Raw genomic sequence first — 19,841 nt, 5'->3', positions numbered from 1 at the left:
TTGTCTCCATGCTCTCATTTTCTTAAGCACTGTAGGAAATGGTCTCTTGCATGAAGAGCTTAGAGCTCACACCTCCAAACATCTTCACATTAGACACTTTCTCAGTGTCTTAACACCCACTGAAAATCAGCTGAATCCTTAACTACTGCCAAAATATCCAGATATCCTGAGCATCTGACTGCTTCCCTTGACCAGCCCTGTTAGACAAAGGGGTAGCAGAAAGGAAGCAAGAAGAGCAATCCCTCCTGGAGCGTGAGCACCAGAAATGATGCAGAATTTGTCTGGGTCTAAGCCACAGTGTATTTTGCAACTTAGGGCCCAGAGCCTGTCACATAAGAGACTTTGCAATCCCTGCACTGGCTGCAGATGATGATCCAACCCCTAAAACTGGTGGTTAGGGGTGAGGGTGGTGGAGCAACACGGGTAAAGCAGTCGCTCTTTTCCCTTGCAGTGGGCTCCCCAAAATGAGAAAAGCAGCAGCAAGGGGTCGTTCGAGGTACCAGAGGGTGTTTTGGAGACCTCAGTCCTCGGCTCCCCAAAATTTGGAGAAGGCTCACTTGAATTTCATTGCACATGGCACAAATCTGAAGCCGAGCAGCAAACGCACCTGACATGGGCTATTCCGAGCTGTGGCCACAACCAGGAGCAGCGTGGGGCGGCACCGCAGCACGGTGGCATGCCTGCTGCCTGGATCCTGTGCAGGTGGCACGGGCCCCACTGCCGAGCCGCTGGCAGGCGGCATTTTCACCTAAATCCCCAACTGATTTCAAATAAGCATCTACCCCGTAACTTCTCCACCATTTTAAATATGTTTCCAAACCAATTAACCGTTGGTATAAAAAAATCACTGCACTCCAGTTACGTCACTGTGTCTGCTTTCCAATCCTTTAAAATATTCTCCCATCAAGAAATCCCCTCTTTTAAAGCAGGGCTGCTTTGGATTTTGGTGAGCTGTAGAGCAATTTTTCTGTGCTATATGCTCGCTGCCAACTTTCTGCAACCCTGGCATGGATGGGGACAAATGTGTTTCAAAGGAATTTCTCTTAGAGATGCTTCAGAGAAGGATGTTGGACACGTGCCCATCGGAGGAGGATGGATACATGCCCACGGTAAATTATTTTTGTCGTGTTGCCATTTTCTGTAGAACAGTTCATTGCTGATGCTCCAGGGACTTCAGAAAGTTGAGTATGGCAGTTTTGCCTCAACTTAAAGGTGACGAGGTTTGGTTCTAAGCCACATGTGAAATCATAGTTGACATCAAAACTAAACCCAGTTTCATGACCCTTCTGTAAGCACGGGGTGCTGCTTGCTCAGGTGAAGGTGGAGAGGCTGGGAAAGCAGGAAGATGCTCTCCTCTGTGTCTTACATGGAATGAAAAGTTTGCCAAAGTCAAAACTTTTTTCAAAGCAGAGCTGTTCAGAGTACAGCAGGCGTCAAAATCCTTCTTGGCCATGGGTTTGTGCCGGTGCATGCAGCAGACGCTCAGGGAGGGGAAGGCAGCTGTTGAGCTGTGATTGCTGCTTATTACACTAATTATAATAGTCTCGCCAGTATCATGAGCTTCCCTTCTCCTTCCCCTGTCTGTCTGTTTGGCCATCCATGGTTGCTCATCTTTTTGAGATACATGTTTGAAGGGCTTAGTACCACAGGGAGCCCGACTGTGCTCCCCCTCCGCTTCCCCACACTGATAGAAGGGAATGATCGCGGTTTGCACAGAGAAGGAATTTTTGGGATTGAGCTGTTTGCCCTGAAATAAGGCCATGGAAAGGTGAGATGTTGCCCTGGCTCTGCAACTCCACATTTCCAAGGATCTCAGCCACGTGAGCCACCCCGGTCTGGAGCATCCCAACCTGTTTGGGATGGAGGGAAGAGGACGATGTCCAGCACTTACTTCATTGCCTTTTTGCTCTACATTTTGTTTTCTGCCCTGTACCAGTACAACCAGTCTCAATCCTGGCCAGAGCAATCCCTTCCAGTCCGGGCACACTGCAGGAAGGTTCCTAGCTCTAACCCAAAGAACATCCACTGTTTTCCAGAAATGTCCTCACCCCTCTGCTGCAGGAGATTGGCTGACCCTGCCTTGGGTACACCCACTGGCAGCAGCTGAGCTGACCCCCAAATTGCTGTTCTTTTGTTGGAAGGAGACACTGTAAGTTAAATGCTCAGCAAAAAGAAAGCACTGCTCCTTTGGATGCCCACCTGGTTTTTATTTCACTGGGGAGGGGTTACTCATTGTCACAGGGTGCTCGCTTTGAAGGAACAGCCCACTCCAAAGCAGCCAGCAAAATGCTTTCTGAACCATGAAACAATGAGGCTCACTAAATCTCTAGCAGCAATTTTTGCTTCTAAAAGGCTGATGTATTTAGTCTGCTCATGTTTAGCAAACATGTTTGCTTCGCCCTTTGAAGATAATGCTGCATGCAGCACAGTGTGGTAGGGAAAAAAGAGGAAGAAATGGCCAGTGGTTTTCAGCACGTTTAACGAGCAACGACTGATGGGAGCAATAGCATTTGATAATGCCGGTGTCCTCCCGTGAATCACGAGTGATTGGGTTTCTCCACCCTTCCAGGTGCTCGAGCTGTGGGCAGGAGGATGCCCTCGTGGGCTCATACAAGCTGGGAGCATCGCGCCTGAGGCTCAGGCTGATGGAGGGCAGCAGCAGCCCGGCACGGTGATGCTTGTGTCTCCGCAGGCATGGGGCACCCCTGCAGTCCCCTGGCTGGGGACATCTGCAAGCCGTGCCTTGGTGTGGCTACGATGGCACCAACTAGCATCTCCTTGCAGGGTGGCTTTGAGCCTTCGCTAGAGACTGTTACTGGGTGTGCAGGGCTGGGGCTTGTGCAGCGAGGGGGGATGCTCCGGGGACACCACCTGCACAGGACCCATCCAGGAAAGCAGGGATCAGGCTGGGACCCTGCGTAGGAGGGAGCCAGAGCTGGAGTCAGGGGCCATGCTTCTGGCCGACCCTCTCCTGGTACGGTCTCAATGCCTCCCCACGGGTCCTGATCCCTCCTGTTCGTATGGCAGCCGGTTTAGTTGCATTTCCCTGTAGATCACGATAAGATAAAAGCGTGGCCATGTTTTACAAGAAGGGAAGCGGGTTTAGAGGATGACAGGTTATACGAGGAAGGGATGCGGGTTTCCAGCTGTGCCCTCTCGCCACCATGGCCGCCTTTGATGAGGGCTGTGATTGATGCTGCGTTTGGAGCAGGCAGCTGTCAGCCGGCGACGCGCTGACCTTTCCCTGACGGGCTGAGCAGCTCTAATGATCTTGATGGGGCTGGCGATTTGTATATTGGGTTTGATGTACGAGGCTTGACACGACGTGGAGACATAGGACTGGGGTATGACTGACAGCCCTTTCCCATTAAGTGATGGTGAGGCACAGGCTGTTTTTCAGCGATTTCTTTCAGTGGGAATGTTTTGCCAAATTATATTGTAGCAGAGAAGTTTTACTGTTAAATATCTTCCTTTACATAGCTTCCAAGCAGTTAAAAAAAGATGAGAATGAAGTAACTTGCAGGCCAGAAGGCTTATCACTAAAAAGGCTGCTCAAATTATACACTTAATTAATATTTAGTGAATTATTTTTACCCTGACTGTAATATTCAGGCTCCTTAGGCAGATAAAACAATGCAGTAGCTTGCGTCCGGGATTTATTTTTTTGTAATTCAGCTGTATAAAATTTCAAACCCTTGACTTCTTGCAGGCAACATTAAAACCTTTTAATTTCCATGAGTCGAGCTGTGTATAAATCACACCCTGGTTGGCACATCTCATGGGTGCTTGTGGCAAGAGTAATGAATTTCATGGTTTGTTATGAGCTACTAAAACCAACACAAACACAGAAAGCCCATTGTAATCTCAGCATATCATTCGAGGAAGTAGTTTATTCCTAAGTATGAACAAATGTCAAGCCACGATAACAAATTGTTATTACTAATTAAAACAAAGGGAAGAATAGCAAACATCTCTTGTCATTTGTGTACGGTGCCAGGCTGTCTCGGGGACACTGGAGCTCCATCCAGCTTCAGCCAGTGGGACAGCCAGGCTGCAAACCTTGCCGTAGCCTACGACACGTTGACCCACTCTGTGCACTCCAGGCAGGTCATGGGGCCGTGATCCTAAGAGGGCTGGGGCAGGGGAAGCACCCACGCTTACATCGAGATGCCACTTTTCATAATTTTATTGGGTTTTTTTAATTTAAAATCAAGGTTACCTGGATTGTAGAATCTTGTAATGGGGTGGAGTTTGGGGTAGACCGAAACCGCACGCCAGTCCATCTGCTCGCACTGGCTGGTTTTATATCATCCAGGTCTACTTCATGCTCTCAGATACGAAATAAAAACCTATTTTGGCACCTTTCTTCCCACTGAGCGGTTAGGAGGCTGTGGGTAGCCCAGTGTGAGGACCCAGGTGCATTCCTGACCGCAGCCGATCTCCCTGCATTTGCAAATACACTGGGAAATTTAAAAGCCTCGAAGGCATCATGAAAGCCCAATTCTATTCACGACCACCATGCATGGTTTCATCCCAGATGAGTGCAGCACGTCACAGGAGCATTGGGTGGATCCAAAAATGTGCTGGAGTTACCAGCCTGCATTTAACACAATTTGGAAACATGGGGCAAATAGGTCTTTTCTCTTAGTTGGGGAGGAGCGAGCAGGACATGTCTCTCCTGGGTGGGAGCAGAAACACGGCTGTTTAAACCATCGGTGGTTTCTGAGGAGCTTGGATGGAGGTTTGTGCAGTCCCGGGACCTGCCGGCAGCTCCTGGCTTGGAGCAGGGGCTTGCACGGTGTCTGGCCGGGGTGAGGGGCATGCCAAAATCCCACCGGCAGCCAGAGAAGACGTGCACAGTCTGGTTTAGGGAGGTGAAAGCCAGACTTTTGTCTCTTGGCCAGGACTCTGGGCTGGTCCAAGACTCGCCTCTGAGCACAGAGGCAGTTGAGCACCGTGCCCCACTCCTGGGGGATGCACAGCTTTTGGGGAGCAAGGGGGACTGGGTGGTGCATGGCTGGTGCAGAGGGGAGCTTGGTGAGCAAAGGCAAGAAATCCTCAGGGCATAATTACCCGAAACACCCTATTAGACAGGTTTGAAGCCAAAAAATAAAATAAAAATCATCTAACGTGACAGCGACCCTGACAGCATCAGGCAGCGAGAAGGGCGGCAGCGAGGGAGTCCTGAGCTGCTGCCAAGGCACATGTTAATGCAGACTTGCAGGGTTCGTTGGTTATCCTGGAAATACATCTTCTATTTTGTGTAAATGGAAAATTAATTTGTTGCTGATCAAAGGTTTAGATCTTTGGAAAACATACCACCAGATAAGCTGAAGATTTATGCATTTCCTTCATAACATATTTTCAGTGAATGCTTTATTGTTTGTGGAAAGGCCCCAAGAAAAATACGTCATTAAAGAAATAACTGCGTTGAGTTTGTTTAGTTTAAATTATGATACAGTGCGTTAATGAGGCTTTTGTAGACATCATTAAAGGACGCTATTAAAAAGTCTTCAGATGAGAATACTATCAGGCTAGCAAAGGGGAGAAAACCACGTGAGCATCCAGATTTTTGTTCACATTCCGTTACAAATTTCATTGCAACATACAAAAGTAAAAAACATAGTAGTGCTGAATTAAAGCCGGAGGCTATGAAGAGCCGTATTGTTGTTAAGCTCTCCAAAGCTTCTTGCATTAAGGTGATTAAAAAAAAAAAAAAAAAGAGAGAGAGATACAGTGATTGATTGATTGAAACACCGTCTGCGGCGTGCTCTGCGTGTCACACCAGAGCGTGCGGTGCCAGTCTGCGAGCTGGGGGTGCGTGGCGGGGGGTGGGGACAGTCGGTGGGTGAGGGTCCTTTTGGGGTGCCTTGTTGGGGGAGGGGATGGGATGCAGGGCAGCGATGCTCGGGAGCGCCAGCGCAGCGTGCCGGGTCCTCCCGTGGCATCACCCCTGCGTTGGTGTGGTTCGGTGCTGCCAGAGGACATGGACGGCACAGGGTGTGCTCGCAGACGCTGCCTTGCCGCCCGGCTCTGCCTGTGCACCGGAGGATGCCGGCAAGGGTCAGGCCTTTCTCGCTGGGTGAATTGGTAGGAAATACAGAAAATTGTCTCTCAAATCAGCCGCAGTGCGTATGGGCTGTACCTCCCCTTCTGTGTCAGCTGCTGCTGGGCTCGATGGTGTTTTTAAAAACTAAATTCCTCCTTGCAGACCGACAGCACGGATCCTCACCCATGGCTCTGCCGAAAAGGAGTTGAACGCAGCAGCGGTGACAGCAGGAGGAGAGTGTCTGTCTTGTGCGGTCTCGGGCAGCAGCCGCATGAAGGTACAAATGGCAGCCCTGAGGAAAAGCGGAGGAGGCCAAGTTTTTGGGATTAATGATCTGCATCTGATGTTGGTCTCTCTGCCCCTCCCTCCATCCCATTTTTCTTTGAGATAAGACATCCCTGCTTCTAGCATTGAGAGGTATGGAGAGGGTCTGCTGCCTTGCTTAAAAAGAATAAAGAAAAAAGAAGAAAAAAGAGAGCTCAACCTCATTTAAAGTCCTGACCTGTATTTCATGACTCGAGTTCTCCAAGGAGCTTTCGCCATATCTTGGGCTCATCCCTATGTGTCTCCTGAAGGGCTAGGCATTCGGCCAGGAGTAGGGGGGCCGGACCGTGCCACGTAGGGTCTTCTCCCTTCCCTGCTCACTGCTAACAGCTGTTTGCGATCCTTTGCCTTTCCCCTCCAGTGTTTGCAAAGCCGTGCCCTCTCCAGCCTCTCGTTCTGCAGCTTATTGCTGCCCCGTGGCCATGGGAGCACAGCTCTGGCTGTCCCCCGGCCTGGGGACTGTGCTGGGCACGGTCCATCCCGGCATCGGGGCGGGAGTGCTGGCTCGGCGAGTGGACATTTCTCTGCAAATTACGGGGGCGAGCGTGGGAACGGAGGGGAAAAAAAACCCACTGTGAGTATCCAATTCTGCATTTCTGTGGGTAGAAAGAGTGATGGGAAAGTAATCTGTTATTGTGCCGGTCGCTGTGAGCCAGGACGGGCTCGGTGACTGGGGGTACCTGCCATCCCACCGATCCTGGACAGGCTGGTGGTGTGCACGATGCAGGGGACAGCCTTGGTCCCCGTGGGCAGCATTTCAGGGCAGAGGAGGCTGGAGCCTCTGTGACATCCCAAGGCAGCAGTGCTGTATACTGCCCTGGCAAGCTGCAGCAGAGGATGCTCACTAAATTATTCAGAAAGGCAACTTGATCTGACATTCATCAGGTTAGTAGCCCGGTGACCCTGAGGACACCAGTCTGCTGTCGCTGAGCGTGGCCATGCCGTATAGCTCGTTGTCATCGGGAGAGTCAACAGTGTCACGTGGACCCCTATTGATTGACGGCTGATCAATACACCAAGGTGATAAAATACAGCATTTATGAAATGTGGGCTCTTACAGTGTTTTGTTAAATTAGCCATAGGGATGAGTTTGTGCAAATGGCAGAAAGTTTAAAGTTGACTGGGTTTGGATCTTTGTCTTTAGCAGCAAAGGGCAGAAAGATGTGGCTACATTTATGAGCAGAGTTGTCCATCTCGCACCTCTGCACCTAAGCGGGGGCTTCCTGCTCTTGATCTTTCTTTATTTCAGTAGCTAAGGTTTTACTTCTGGTCGTTGGCTTCCTTGCTGGCAGTTGTGAGCATCCATCCTCGTAATGGTGCAAGTCCTTCACGCGACCTTTGATAATGTGCTCCATCAGCTCGGTATTCTCCTTGCTTCTTAATGAAACACCCATTTCACCTGCGTAATGTGCAGAATCCGTCAAGAAATCTTGTGTGCCTTCTGGAGTTATTCCAACACATGACCTTTTCACAAGCCTTGCAGTAGGTAACGGTAATATGGAGCAATTGCCAACGAACCGGCAGCTTTCAAAGCAGGAAGGCTCATTTCCACTTTCCTAAGACAGTTGTGTGTCCAAACGTGGCAGCTTCTAATCTGATTTCTTGTCTCAGAAGAGCCTGTTCATTGGATTTTGTGGATATTTAGGTTTGCAAGTATTGGAACAAGAAGTCTGTCAGGAGCGATGACGATTATACATGCTATTTGGAGACACAAAGCTCTTCTGCTCATAGCTAGCCATGCAGCGGAGATGATATAAGCATTGGTCTTACTGATCTTTCACATCAGCTCATGATTCTCACCCATTTTATCTTTGGGGATCAACTCACACTTAAAAGTTTGCAGTTTCTGGTGTGATCCTTTTCTTGGGGATGATCCACTTGGCGAAGACAGCCAGGCAGAACTCACCTTTGCTGTAGGATGCTTGGTTGCGTGGGGAAGACACCGCCGTCCACCCTGTGGTGGATCATGTCAGGCTGGTGCTGGGTGATCGAAGCTGCTGTAGATGGAGCTACACAGAGCACGTTGTGCAAGAAGTGGGGTTGGACACTCGGGCTCGTGCCCTGCCAACCTTTCCCCCGAGCGCGGGGCCGGCTGGTGGTCCTGCTCAAGAGGCACTTGGAGCACTAATAGACACTTTGCTCCCAAGTGTTTATAGTTAAAGGGCCTTTGCCCCTTGAAAGTTAATGCAGATAAAGTCAGGCATTTTACTCGTGTTCAGGGAAAATTAGCGCCTACAGGACCTGCCGTATGGAGCGGTACGTATTCTTTGTGCCGGTTGTAGCTCCTAGTCACTGCTGTGTGCTTCTGACAGTACATTTCCGGGGAAGATTGTTACAGTAAACACAGGTAATTTCTGCTCTACAGCATTTCTGCTCAACGTTGTAATTTTATAAGCAGTCTTCTTTATTTGCTTTTGCCCAATTCAGTTTTGTCTCAGTTCCTTTGTATTGTAATTAACGTGCTGAACTTAAGAGGAAAAATACATCATCGTGGGGCCGTGGCACGTTAACCATAGACAGGCGAGCTGACAGCCTGCCCGCAACACCGATGCAAGCTGGAAGAGGCAAAATGTGCCGGTTTAGGAAGCTGAAGGGTCAGGAGAGTTTTTTCCTACAAGTTCTGTTGCTGTGTGGAGTTGGAGGGGACCCTCCTCGGCGCTGTGGCCATCCCCAGCAGAAGTGGAGGTGATGCTGCTCCTTCCTTCACGAAAGGAAGGTCCGACCCGGCTGGACGCGGTAACAGGGTCAGTGCTCAACTCTTGGACTTGCAGCTGCAGTTTTAATTAACAAAAAAAGAGGGGAAAAAATAATTTTAAAAAAAAAAGGAACTGTAAATGCTCAAATATTTCATCAACAGCCCTGAATATTTTCTTTTGTCTGAAGTTGTCTGAGCCAGATGAGGTCTCTGCATGTTCTCAGTCCATCCCGCTTGGCCAGGGTAAGTCGGGGCTTCCCCGAGGGGGAACTGAGCTGGTTTGTCCCAGCTGAAGAACTTGCCCTGGTGGTTTTGAGTGTAATTCCATATAATGAAGTCTACTTTATGAGCCTTAATAATAATAATAATTTAAGGCATTTGAGACTGCAGAAAGACTCGCAGCTGTAGTTTCTGCATCCTTCTGTGTTCTGTAAACATAGCTAATATTGCCAAAATCGAGGGCTCTGAAATCCGGAGCCAGGCCCCAAAAGTCAGGAGCATGCTACAAAAGCACTACATGTTGGGCAAGTTTTATTTGCTTTCTGTATTCTTCTGAGCCCACAGAAACTAGGTTTTTGAATTTCACTCACTTTTTGCAAATGCAAAAGCTAAGAGGTATGCTCACCTCCAGTTGACTTGAAGCAGAGATTCATTTGTGACCACCTAATTCCCAAGCAACGGGCTTTAAGAGCAGCAGAAGAGATTTGGCAGTGTAGCTCCTTCTCTGCGTTTTCTTTTCTTTTCTGAGGGGAGGGAAACACGGGGAAAGGAGGCTTCGGCATCCCTGTTGGGGTGGCGTGTTCCTGGGGCTCGCAGTACTCACCTGAGATACACATAAAAGGTGCAAATCGTGCATCTCTCAGGGCCGTATGAAAGAAAATGTATTAAAATATGCGGTAACCAAAATGCACATTGATAACTTGTATTTCCCAGAACGTTTAGCCCCGCTGGTGCACAAACATGCTGCGTCTAAAAACCAGTGGGGAATCATAGCAAATGACTGCAGAAAATAATTAAGAGGGCATTGAAAGCCAGGAGAAAAATGATACGTTGCTCAGAGCCGGCAGATCATTGCTTTAATAGCCCGCGTACCTAAGAAGCGGTGCCTTAAGTTTGACAGCAGGTTGAGATTCGGTCAGCATCAAATAAGATGATAGTTGGGGAAGGATAATTAGTGTCTTCACACCATTCAATTTGGGCTGCTGGTGCGGAGCCAACTCTTTGAAACGCGCACATGCGAGCCAGCGAGAAGGATTTTTTTCTCTCTCCCTTTCCCTAAGCAGCCTACAGGATTTATTGATTTCTAAGAGCGGGCTGATTTCCATGTAAATCAATGGGAGGGTGGCCGGGCCGCGGCGCGCGGTCCGGATGCGGTGACTTTGGCTTGCTGACATCATTGCTCATTAGCATGCAGGAGAGGAGAGCAATGCAACAGCAGAGCCCCGCGCCGCTCCCGCGCCAGCAATTATTCTCCACGGGCTGCATCTCTCCTCGTTAATGCCTTGCGCTCGGAGAGCAAATTGGACATCCTCTTGCCACCTCGAAGGGTCATTTAGTGAAAGGCAGGTTGAGGGGGGAGCTGCTGGATTCATTTGGACGGGGAGCGGAGAGGGGGGCACCCTCCGGAGCTGGATTTCAGACCGAGGCAATTTAAGTGAAAGCTTAAGACGGGGGGCAGGAATGGCACGTTTTTCCACGGCAGGTTTCTTTCGGAGACGCGCCGCGGTCAGTGCGTGCCTCCTCTGAAAGGCTCCGACAAAAGCCCGTCTGGGCGGCAGCCCCTGGCTGCGTGTGTCGGGGCGGTGGGCTGCGCCGGGAGAGCACGGGATGCTTTATGGCACTGCGGTGCTTGGGCTGGTCCTGGGAGCAGCCCACCAGCCGAAAGGCAACTGGCACAACTAGGACAGCTGAGCAACCCGCTGGATTTTTTCCTCCTGCGCTGTCGGTGCCGTCGTTGGTGGGAACAGGTAAGAAACTGCCTTTTGCCAGCAACTTCAAAGTTGTTGTGGATTTTTAGGAGGGATAGAAAGTAGCGAGGAGGAGGAGGAAGAATAAGCAGCGTTCTGTGGATGCACGTCGCTGCGTGCTAACTTTGCTCAATGTGCTGTTGGTGGTGATCTATGGGGGGGCTGCGCTTTTTTCCCAGCCTTTGCTGTTCTCGTTGTTGATGGATGTAAAATGTTAATTGCTAAATTGCATTTCTGCAGCTGCAGGAAGTCGGGGAGAAATGCTGGTGCCACCGTGATGGATTTTTCATTTTAAAAATAATCAGGAAGGCTCAGGTGGCTCTAAATAGGAATAAGTATTAAAAAATCCTCATGTCTCAGTGTTAATTTTATTGCTCTGCTAAATGCAGCTTCTGGAAGCCTGGGTTCTCTGGGCATTCTCTGAGCAGACTGCGTGCAGGCTGGTGTTGTGGATGAGGACGTTACTGTTCCGATGTTTATTGTGGTGGTTTTGCCTTCCTGAGGATAGAGAGTTTTAAAGTAATAATCTTTCTATGTCCTTCTTTTTCATGCCAGAATGCCTAACTATAAACCATCCTAGAACTGCAACCTGGGGGTTATGTTTTTCAGTGCAATCTTTTCAAGTCAAATTTCCTTTTTTTCTTGTTCCTTGAAGGAACATTTTAAGCAGATGAGACACAGACGTGACCTGTGACCATAGAAAGATTTTAATCCAGTTACTCTTTGTTTTGTAGTCATGATTCCTTGGCGGTGCTAAACACTGATTGAATCTTTTTGAGCCGTTGAGGATTAGCACTGGTCAGAATAATGCCAAAATAATTATTTGCACCAGATGCAGTGTCATCCTTTCAGTTTTAGCTCTCTTATCTTGTAACTTATCTGACTTATTTTTATTCAGCGATTATTTCACCTACTGTGGGAGCACTTACATGTCTCACATCACTGCGTTGTATTTATAAGGGTGCTGGCTTGAGCCTGCGATAAAGATTTGTAAAGTAAAACTATCTGTAGCTAACAACATTATATTTTGCTTCGTATTTTAATCTTTTCTCCCGTTGCATGTTTTCTACCAGCCAGATTCAGCTTAACAAAATGACCCAGCTTTGCGCTATTGCTGTTGGCAGACTTGCTCGGGCTTAGCCAGCACATACACCGATCAGGCTGGCAGTGATTGCTTTCACAAGCGGGTCGGTATTGCCTGTCTCAGGGGACACCGTCTAAGCCTTAACTTTTGAAATAATTACAATTTTCAGCCTAGCTCATCCTGCTTCTGAGCATTTTGCCTTACCAGACAAGCTTTTTCCTTTAGGACACACGGCCTGGGAGGTGCTCGAATTGCAGCGTGTTTACTGCTTCTCGTGGTTTCTGCTTGTCATGCTGCAAATGCAAACTGGTGAAGTCCCTTAAAATAGCACTTAGAGCCCCGGGGCAGATCTCCGGAACCCGCTTAGCTTAGCCGGTCTGTCTGAGACTGGTGCTGGAGAGATGGGCTGCAAGCCTGGAACAGGGTGGGGGAAAGAGAGGGGCAGGAAGATAAATACTGTCTGTGAAGAGACCAGGGTTATGCAAACTGGAGAAGACGGTGAGGACCCACATGCTGAACGGAGACAGGCTTCTTCGTGGAGAGCTGGTTTTGGATCCAGAGGGAGAGCCTAAATCTTGCTAGAACCCCAGGCTTGGAGGCAATTTTCTTCCTTCAGTTAAGCAGCAGAAAGAAACCCCCTGCGATACAGCTCTGCATCTTGTTAGGCTGAAAAGCCACCGAATGGTATAATTAAAATCTGACAAGATAACCCATGGGGTAGGACATGGGCTTTGCAGCACAGGCGCACGTTGGCTCTTGGGTGGGGAGCGCTGCTGAACTCAAGTCCAGAGGGAGACTTTGGTGAGGCTCCTGCTGCTGCCTGCTCCCCCCGCTGCCTCCCCTGCTCCATCCCTGCCGGCCAGGGGCCCCACTGGGTTCTCGGGGCCTTGGGGTTGTCCTGCCACGGGGGACACCAAACCCCTCTCGGGTGTCCACAGCTCCTGGGTCTGCCCGTCCTGTGTCTCCCCCTGCCTTCCAAAATCATGAGACTGGCTTCCACATTGTTTGCCCACCAGCTTCTGGGTTGTTACTGCTGTTATTGAGCCTGTTCTTCTCTTCAACTTGGAAACTGGTGGTTTGCATTTCTTCTGCATGACGGGAAAAATACGTGGTTGTTACTGTTTCTGTGTGCTGAGAGCTGGACCTTTAAGGGCGGGGAGAAACCCCCTAACATAAATACGTTGAGGTGAGTGGTAAGCCTGTGAGCTGGCAGGCTGCCTCCATCGTCTTGGATGTGACAGAGCAGCCTGTTGGACACCTTTTCTCCTGGTAGCAAGGCTGAGCAACAGGCTGGAGCTCATGGCACCTTATTTTTCCTCCTCTCTCTCCTCCTTGCTTGATCTGCAGCTCGCACGGGTATAGCACTTTGCCCACCTCTGTCTAACCTCTATTGCAAAAAAAAAATATTGTGTCTTTTGCAAAATATCTTGAGAGCTCCAAATAGAGAGTTGTTCTGAGATATGCTGAGTTATTAATATCCCTTAATTTAACCATCTCCTCTTTATGCATCAGAATTTTCATGGTTCGTGTCAGGGGTTGCAGCTCACAGGAGCAGCCTGGCAGAGTGGTTCAGGTCAGGAGGGTGTTTAAACGCCCTGGGGCTCTTACCCAGCTCACGAGGAGAAACTGGAGCCTGAACGGTGACCTGTGTTCGCTGCAGCGTGCTGGGGTGCACCTCGGCTCCCCAAAATGACCTGTGATGCACCCCAGCTCCCCCAGTGCGATTTAGCCACAGGTTGGAAAGGTTGACTGTCTTTGAAACATCCTGAGGTGTTGTTGAGAGGTCTGGCCACGGTTCTGGGCTGTGGTCCTGGTTTCTTGTTTGCCTAAGAGGGCACCAAGACAGCCCAGATGAGGGATTTAGGTTTTTGTACATTGTATCATGTTTTGTCCTAATTTCTGGGTCTCATCTGGGAGGAGCACAGCCTTGTGCGCTGGTGGTTGTCTGCCATGTGGTGCCTAAGACCACAGACAGCAAAATTGGAAGCAGCCTGGAGGCTGCCCCGGGCCGTGCCGCAGGGAAGCAGTGGTTTGGGAACAGGGCGGTGGGGATCCACAGGCAGATGTTCCACCCACTTCTTGAATTGATGGTCCTGATTCACCGTGAAGGCAGACCAACTGGAAAATCCTCAGAGTCTGCTTTTGCTCATACTTGGCTGCAGCTGGCAATATTGAGGATAGTTCTTTTTTTTTTCTTCTTTTTCTTAATTAAGCAAGAATAACTCTTGCAATGGTAAAGGATTTTTACAGAGTCTTAAAAATGAAATTAGTCTCCAGCCTGAGACCAAGCATGGACAACTTCAGCCAGAGAGGAGAATTTTTCCAGGAGTGGAAATGGGGTTTGTAATAAAAGCTTCAACACCACCTTGGATACCTTTGCAATTGCTGCTGTTGGCACTGCGGAGGTCAGAGGGGATTAAAATAAAGCAACTCTGAAAATCTGACTTGCTTCGAGCAAATCGAGTGGTTAGAGAAGATGGATGGGGAAGGTGGAGAAGAGTCTGACTTGCAACTCTTCCATCCTCTCAGTGTTTCCCCACCTACTGCAGACCTTTCCGGAGATGTGCAGCTACATGTGCTCCCCAGGCCACTGAGACTGGGGCAGTTGCATCTGTAGGAGTAGTTTGGGTGCTGGATTATTTCTCTCGTCTTCAGCTTCTTGGCATTACTGTGCTACCTGCTCTGTTGCAACCACCTGATGTTGATCTTTTAAGCCAACTGTTCCTACAGCGTCTGGGGTCAAGTGAGCATTGTCCTCCCTTGGCTGTCCTTGCAGGCCGCCAAGGGCACCTTGTCCTCAGACTTTGAATTGCTGCTATTGTAAATGCCCATGTCTAATTCACCTCCTTTAGCCTCCTGCACCCCAGTTTGGCAGATAAAAGCTTTCCCTAAGCTTCCTTTCCAACCCAGGTAGCACAAGGTCTTTGCAATTCATTCCCGCTGATAGGTTTTTTTTCTGGCTGAAGTGACTCTGGAAGAGCTGTGAAGTCACAGAAATGTTTTGTCCAGAGAGGTGCCGCTTTGTCGCTGAGGTCCATGGGACCCGGGGCCATGGGTAGCAGCCAGCTGGGCTTCTGGGAGTGATTGGTTCAAAATACGTTGTTAGAGAAGTTGGAGATGGAGGCAGAGCTTCACCTCCAACTGTTTTGAGCACAAAAGCTTGGGGCTCCTCTGATGAAGGTGGTGTTCAGGGAGTCGATGGGGAAGCCACGGCTGGGTGCTGCCTGTGGGTACTCCTGTGCCTCAGCTTCCCCTTTTGTGAACTGGGAGAGTGGTGCCCATACTGGAGAAGAGCCACCAGGCTCTCCTGATGGCATTGAAGGACTACGTTAATTTTTCAGTTTAGATAAATGTTTGTCTTGCCTGTGGGGTCGGGAGAAATGGGTCTGTGTAGCTGGAGCTCGCTCAGGGTGGGAAGATGCCTCGTTAGCTCTCAAATGGGAGGAGGAGGTAACAGGCAGGGATATTAAGACACCCTTGTTAAGAGGCTCAGGGGTCACATGAACTGCCCCAAATCCTCAGCCTCTCCGAGAAGTTTCCGAGAAGTCTTGTGATTTACTGACTGACGACTGACCCAAAAGCCTCATTGCAATCAGAATGATGGCGTGATGCTGAAAAAAAATCAGGCTGCTGTATATGTCTTAAGCGACCGGGAAGGGAATTGCCCCTTTGCTTTTGCACATCCCATCCGAGCTGAGCAGACAATTGCTTTTTGAGGGATTCCCAATCTTGTATGTTAATGTCTGCACAAATGCATGCAAATCCTTTATTACGGGGCGCAGCAGAGGCATTGCGTGGCCCGGCGTGGGCCATGGCATTCGTGCTCCTTGCATTGTCTGGAGACGCTGCTCCCTGATACAGCCCGTTTATTTCCTTCCCAGAAGAAACAAGTGAGAAGCAGAGATAAGCAGCGCCGGGGGATGATAAGGGCTGTTTGCCGAGTTCCTTCTTTGTCCGAGAGGAATTTTAACATTTCTGCCATGATTTTAAACTCTGCTTTCATTCTTGGTGCTGCCAGGAGGGGTTGGGATCTTGCGCTGCCCTTTCTTAAAATAGCCGTGTTGCCCAGCCCGGGCAGGCTTTGCTTTGGTGGTGTTTGCTGCGTTAGGTTCTGTGTGCCCACCCAGCTGAGCCAGCAGCCGCGGCTAGAAGAGAAGATCCCTGTGGCCAGGAGCTTTTCCTGCAGGCAGGGGTCTGCTGCCCTCACAGCCCCAGGGGAGTCCGGTCCTGCCTGCACTGCCCCAGACCCCAACACACGCAGGCTGTTTGCTGGGAGAGGCCAGCTTGGCTGGCTCCTTTGCGGGAGCTACAGACCATTTGCAAGGACCCACTTTGCCTTGGCTTCAGGCTGCCCCCGGTCCTTCTTCCCTGGCTTTTTAGATCCGCTTGTGCTTTCCCGGTTTGGAGTCATTGCTGGTTTTTCACAGCAGGGAGACCTTGGCTCTCTTCAGAAAGCTGGGGGCATGCTCGCGGCTCTCTCCAGAGCCTCTTGCACAGCACTAGTGTTTTCAGTGTGGTTTAACTTATTGTTGATGCCATTGCTATGATGAAAGGGCTGCGGGAGGCTCCAGCGATGGCAGAGGCTGTGCTTTGCTAACCGCGGCGTACAACAAGAGACTGCCTTGTCCCAGAGACCTCACAGGTCAATTGGGCTCATGTCGAGCTGTGCATAGGTGGACCTGGTCTGGAAGCATGCTTCTGCATCCCAAGTGAGAGGGATTCAGAAGTCAGGTTCTCCGCTTAGTGTGTTGGGCCCTGTTTGCTTCAGATTCCCCTTGTGTGCCTGTTTTCATCCGTAGAGAGAAGAGGGCTGGTGTGGGGTGGTGGATCCAGTTTGCACCGTCCCCCTGCACCAGCTGATGGGTGGGGATGTAGCCGGGGACGGGGGTTACAGCCTCCTCTGAGGAGAGGACTGGCCGCCGTGCCAAGAGCACCATGTAAAAGCAGCCGTTGCAAAATAAAATACATCCATCTTGTAACTTCATTACATGAAGCGCTGGCCTTGAGTAGAACAAATTTTTCAATCTGTTTTCGAGCCATTGCTGCTTTGTTCCATGTGAAGTCAATTCAAGGTAGGCTCCCTTCCAGCTAAATCTGACACCAGGAAATGTTCTTTTTCTCCCCATTTGCTTCCCGCCGTCCTGGCCCTGCTGCAGGGCAGCTCCGTGCACAGCTCTGAGCCCAGCAGCCCTGCTGGGTGCTCCCCAGCCCGTGCCTCCCGCAGCAGCATGGCTGTTGGCCGGCTCCCTCTCTTCTTTCCTCCCAGTCCACAAACTACAGCTGCTTAACAGCTCCTTTATTTACCCTCCGTGCCTGAAGCTGGCCGTGCTGTCAGCTCTCCTTGCTTTGCTGGGAAACACGACATCACTCGGTTTCTCTTTGCCAGCCCTCAGCTCCTGGAGTCAAGTGATGCTCCAGGATGTCCCCAGCATTTAGCAACAGCACCGAAATATCTCCAACCCTGTGTCTTCCCCGATGCTGGAGAGCTCTCTTAATCACCAGGGCAGGTACTTCCCTGAGACAAGCTTGCAGACCCTTTTCTGGGATGAGAGCAAGGCGGAAAGGTTCAGGAATGAAGACAGGATTTCCAGAGAGTGATTAGCATTAGTTTCTTCTTCCTTAAAAAAAACCCCGTGCCCACGCTCTTCTCAAGTTGTGTGGGGCTCCTTGGCTGCACAGGCAGCAGAAGTTGTTGTTGATGAAGCTTTGGTGGTGGTTAGGTAAGGCTTGTGTCTGGCCAGAGCCAAGCTAGCGGGTTTTCCTTTGCAGGATGTGCCACTCTGCCTGGGCTGCGGCACCCTTTATATGGTGAGGTATGCGGCACGCCGATGCGCTGAGCATCTCCAGGCTCCGCCACTCTTCCCGCATTAATGACTAATGAGCCGCTGCTGCCGGGAGCAGCCGGGCGGGCTGCCGGCCGTGGCCCCGCTCCTGTCCAACACCCACCAGCTCTCCACTGTAGCATTGGCACCCACGGCACATTGCCGCTCCGGTCCTTGTGCGTGCGGTCGAGCGCTGGCACGTGCATCGTCTCACTTCGTGCTGCTCTGCTTTGAGCGCGGTGGGGGGATACTGCTTTTTCAATTTCATCTCACATTTGAAATGTACATTTTTATATTAAATTTTTACTATGGGGAATTATTTTTAATTATAGTGAGCTGGAAGACGATAAAATAAAGTTGAGTAAGTGAGACCTATGCGAAGAAGTCATGGAAACCATATCATAGGAGTGGAAAGACACTCCTAGGACACTGAGTATTGTTCCCATGAAACAACATATCCTAATGTAAAGAAAATAATTGTAATTAAAGCTGTTAATCTTCTGCTTTTAATGAGGGGAAAGGAAGAGAACTGAATATCTCAGGGGCAAGATCTTGGAGTTTGTACAGTTTGTCCAGGGAGGTGGCAGAAACCCCATGCCTGGAGACGCTCAGTGTTTAATGGTGCAGAGTTTTTACAGAGCCCGTTGTCCTGGCCTGGGGACGGCACTGATGAGTAGACGGGCTACCTGTGTCCTTCTCATCCTTTGCTTTTCTGACCAGGAGAAGCCACCCGCTGGCGGTACCCGCTTGCCTGGGATGGGGCAGGAGTGAGGGTAGGGGTAAATCAGCTTCCCGACCCGGTCATCGCACGCCTGGCTGTACGTGGTGTGAGCTGCAGGATGGCAGTCGCGTGGAGTGACCTGTGGGTCTAATTGATCATACATCTCACTTACTAACTCTTCGACACTGTTATTTAAAGTCCTCATGACGGCTTGATTTATCTCATTTATTAAAAGCTGAGACCTCTGATGCTTTCTTGCCATCTTCCATCTCCTAGAGGGGATGTGTGTAGAGTAGGGAGGAGGACAGAAATGTGCAGGCTGGCTTTTTCCCCATCGCAGCACTCATGCTCCCGACATTGCTGCTATCCGAGCGTGGACTGTTGGGTTTGTCTCTGTTTGAAGCTTGTGATTGATATCCTGAAAATTAAAATTTGGCTAAGAAGTCCTAAACTCCGTTAGAATATCTATGTCCAATGCCGAATCTGGGGCTCTGGAGCTATTAATTATTCTTAGCACCTTGTTGCATATTGAGCTGCTTCTAATCATATCACGAAATGAGATGGAAACCAGCGGCTTTGCTGAGGCAGAGCGCCCTTCCACGGTAGCTGATTAATTAAAGTATTCACATAAAATGGTGCCTTGATTATTTTTTAAGGTAACAGCCGGAGGCGATGCCGAGACTCTCCGACTGGACACAAACCAGATGCCGGGGGGTGCATGGGGGTCGCTGTGTGGTTTAGATCTGATGAAAGGCAGGAAATGGGAAAATCTGGCAAATCTCCCTGGCTTGACTTAACGGAGCCTCTTGACTTTTGCTAGTGTGCATTTTTTGTGCTGTAATGGCCAAGTGGAAATTTAGACTCGAATCTGGATCTGAGCACTGGTATGCTTAGCTGGCTTGTATGCAATGGTGAAAAAGAAGGAAAGGTGTTTGAAAGTTACAGCCCCCAATGTTTAACTGTTGCTGCCCTCTGAATTTCTTTGCTTTACCTTATAGCAGAGAAACCTGAAATGGCAACGGTAACTTTTCCCTTGCCTTTTGTGTGGTACCTTATTATTTCTGAGGTGTCTCCCTTCTGCTACCCAGGTGAAACCATATCTCATTCCTCAGAAGTCAGTGGTGTTTCATTAGCACAAATTAATTCAGAATCCTGCGTAGTTACTTTAAAATAGATACC

General features: G+C 49.7%; 1 protein-coding gene across 1 annotated transcript in view; it reads left to right on the top strand.

Moving 5' to 3' along the window:
* The first annotated feature begins 6,279 nt into the window (after positions 1-6,279).
* Positions 6,280-19,841, top strand: part of PRICKLE2 (prickle homolog 2 (Drosophila)) — a 44,923-nt gene continuing 31,361 nt past the window's right edge. Inside the window, exon 1 of the mRNA XM_009329496.1 lies at positions 6,280-6,326. The gene's annotated coding sequence lies outside the window, so the exon portion shown is untranslated. The remainder of the gene's footprint in view (positions 6,327-19,841) is intronic.

Source organism: Pygoscelis adeliae, unplaced genomic scaffold (assembly GCF_000699105.1).
Source record: "Pygoscelis adeliae isolate BGI_AS28 unplaced genomic scaffold, ASM69910v1 Scaffold148, whole genome shotgun sequence".
Classification (NCBI taxonomy): Eukaryota; Metazoa; Chordata; class Aves; order Sphenisciformes; family Spheniscidae; genus Pygoscelis; species Pygoscelis adeliae.
The sequence above is the reverse complement of the archived record's forward strand: the minus strand, read 5'-3'. Positions and strand labels throughout refer to the sequence as shown.